The 3,383-nt window shown below is 38.9% G+C and overlaps 1 pseudogene; it reads right to left on the bottom strand.

Moving 5' to 3' along the window:
• Positions 1–2,554: 2,554 nt before the first annotated feature.
• On the bottom strand, positions 2,555–2,757 carry LOC125922404 (guanine nucleotide-binding protein G(I)/G(S)/G(O) subunit gamma-10-like; annotated as a pseudogene).
• Between the last annotated feature and the right edge of the window lie 626 nt (positions 2,758–3,383).

Here is a 3,383-nt window from a genome sequence, read left to right as displayed (position 1 = left end):
CAGTTGGTTAAGCCTTTGACTTCAGCTCAGGTCATGATCTCATGGTTTGTGGGTTCGAGCCTTGCATCAGGCTCTGTGCTGGTGGCTCAGAGCCTGGAGCCTGCTTCGGATTCTGTCTCCCTCTCTCTTCCTCCCCTGCTCACACACTATCACTCCCTCTCTTCTCTCTCTCTCTCTCTCTCTCTCTCAAAAAGAAATAAAGATTTAAAAAAATGCATGGGCCCTGGAAGCTGCCCTTTGCAGAGTGATCTTCTATGCATAGACTCATCAGAATTTGTGGGGCGCCTGGGTGGCGCAGTCGGTTAAGCGTCCGGCTTCAGCCAGGTCACGATCTCGCGGTCCGTGAGTTCCAGCCCCGCGTCAGGCTCTGGGCTGATGGCTCGGAGCCTGGAGCCTGTTTCCGATTCTGTGTCTCCCTCTCTCTCTGACCCTCCCCCGTTCATGCTCTGTCTCTCTCTGTCCCAAAAATAAATAAAAAAAACGTTGAAAAAAAAAAAATCCTCTGTGCTCTACCGGTTCATCCCTCCCTCCAACCCCAACCTCTGGCGACCACTGATCCTTTTATTGTCTCCACAGTTTTGTCTTTTCCAGAATTCGTACAGTTGGAATCATATAGTATGTAGCCTTTTACGATTGGTTTCTTTTACTTAGTAACATGCATTTAAAGTTTCTGCATGTCTCTTCATGGCTTGATAGCTCATTTCCTTTTTGGCACTGTCCTGATGGGCCACAGTTTATTTACCTATTACCTATTGAAGGGCATATTGGTTGCTTCCCAGTTTGGGCAATTATGAATAAAGCTGCTATAAACATCCATCTGTAGGTTGTCATGTGGACATAAGTTTTCAGTTCATTTGATAAATACCAAGCAACATGACTACTGACATGTATAGTAAGACTATGTTCAGTTTTGTAAGAAACCGCCAAATTGTCTTCCAACGTAGCTGTAGCATTTTCTGTTCTTAATAGCAATTAATGAGATTTCCTGTTGCTCCACATCCTGGAAACAGTTGGTGTTGTCAGTGTTTCGAATGTCAGCTATTCTGAGATAGTGATATCTCATTGTGGATTTAATTTGTATTTCCCCAATGACTAACGATGTAGAGTGTCTTTTCATATGCAAATTTCCATTGCATATCTTCTACAGTGATGTGTCTCTTTGGGGCTTTTCCCTATTTTTCATTTGGTTATTTGTTTTCTCATTTTGAGTTTTGAGTTTTTCGGGTATATTTTGGATACGATTCTTATTAGATATGTGTTTTCTAAAAATTTTCTGCCAATCTGCTTAAGATTTCAACTAAAATTCTCTTTTTTAAAAAAAATGATGAATTAAGCAGAAGTTTTTATTTCCAAGCTCATCAAAGATCATGACAAACACAAATAAAGTATCCTTTTAAAAGTGTCCCAGATTAAATCAAAGGCACATCATCAAAGTAAAAGCTACCTGTGACATTAAAAATTCATTTAGGCTGTAGTATTTTCACATTATTTTGTTTTTAATCATTTTTAAAATGTTGCGAAGATCACATTTAAACATCTTTTTAAATACATAATGTAAGGTTTTTTTTTTTCCTTTTTAAAAATTTTTTTAAGTACAACCACAACTATAAAATAGAGGAACTTAAGAAGACAAAGACCAACTCTGCTTCACACACAGGATGGGGCAATCTAATACACAACCCAACATGAATCTTTCCATAACAAGTTTGCTAAGAAATAGCTTCGATGTTTAGTGTTACAAATAAAATAGTCTTCTCATTTAGAAAAATCAGACCATGGGACTCCTGAGTGGCTCAGTCAGTTAAGCGTCTGACTTTGGCTCAGGTCATGATCTCACAGCTTGTGAGTTCTAGCCCTGAGTTGAGCTCTGTGCTGACAGCTCAGAGCCTGGAGCCTGCTTGGGATTCTGTGTCTGCCTCTCTCTCTCTGCCCCTCCCCCACTCACACTCTATCTCTCCTTCAAAAATAAATAAACATTTTAAAAAAATAGAAAAATCAGACGTCATTTGATTGATAAAGCCTATTCTTCCCCCTCTTCTATACTTGTTTGTCTTCATGTAGAAACTGTAAATTCACAAGAAATGAACAAGTTTTGATATGCTATAAAAATCTTAAGAACAACAAATTATAAATATTCAATTTTTTAACAAACAAAAATGTTTTCCTTCCCAAAATGTAAACATCCAGTAAATAAAATGAACATAATATTCCAGGCATATAGAAACACCAGTAATTCGCTTATGATAGAGGTGTATTTGGTGGTAACATTTTTGTTTGTCTTACATATAAAAGAACTTTATTTTATAGAATAAAATGGCCTGAGAAGAACTCAGGCCATTATTACTTAAAGTCTACTCCTTCACCCAGTCTCCTTATCTGAGTGGAAAAATTCATCAATTTTTATAGAATTTTGGCTATAGCACCAGGCCACAGGAAAGGTCTGAAATATCTAAAGTCATTTGGCTGGAGAAAAGTGTTTTCTTGTGACTTGGAGGCAGCTATTCATCACTTTGTGCTTAAAAGCATTCCCTAGTGAACTTCTTCCCTACAGCCTTTAGGATAAAGCACAGGATCTGGGCTCCTGGAAGGCGTTGCTTCCAGATGGAACACCTTAAACTTACAGGGCACCCTCGCAGGCATTCGGCGCACAGTTAACTGTTGAAGCTCTGCAGCTGCCTGTGAGCCCTTGACCCTCTCCACCAGCTTGAGCTGCTCCACCCAGTGTGGAAGGCTGTTCACGCAGGCCCCTGAAGACATGACGGCCGCGCCGGGCTCCGAGGGCCTAAAGTTCTCTTGTAATATCATTTCATTTGGCTTTTAGAGTTGAAATCATTACATATTTTTTCCCTTAGTAATACAAGTAACTTAGTTTAAATACTTGATAAGTAACAGTTCATGGAATATTTTCACAATATTTTGAATGAAATTAGATAGGTAGTAAAGTGGGGGTCGGTCTTCAATTAGTCTGAATTTCTCCTAACAAATTTTGTTTTGCAAAAAGAAGAAAATTAAGATGAGAATTAAATTCAGCTGGGAGAACCAGAAAACAGAAACAAAAAAAGAATATTGGTGGTTTAAATAAGATATTTATTTGTCTCTCATGTAGAAGTCCAGGGATATGTATTCTAGAGCTAATACGGTAGCTCTGCTCCACAAAGTCCTGTGGGGTACAAACAAGCTCCTTTCAGTTCACAGCTCCATTCCTCAAAGGTGTGACCGTTATCTTCATGGACAAGGGAGCATCCAAGTTCTAAGTAACAGAATGCAAGAAATGATGAAGAGGAAAAGGTAAAGGGTGATCTACCTGCCTCCTTATTTTCCCCACCCTAGCTTTATTGAGCTATAATTGATATATAACATCGTGTAAGTTTAAGGTGTCTAGT

This window comes from Panthera uncia, chromosome B1 (genome assembly GCF_023721935.1).
Source record: "Panthera uncia isolate 11264 chromosome B1, Puncia_PCG_1.0, whole genome shotgun sequence".
In the NCBI taxonomy this organism is placed as follows: domain Eukaryota; kingdom Metazoa; phylum Chordata; class Mammalia; order Carnivora; family Felidae; genus Panthera; species Panthera uncia.
The sequence above is the reverse complement of the archived record's forward strand: the minus strand, read 5'-3'. Positions and strand labels throughout refer to the sequence as shown.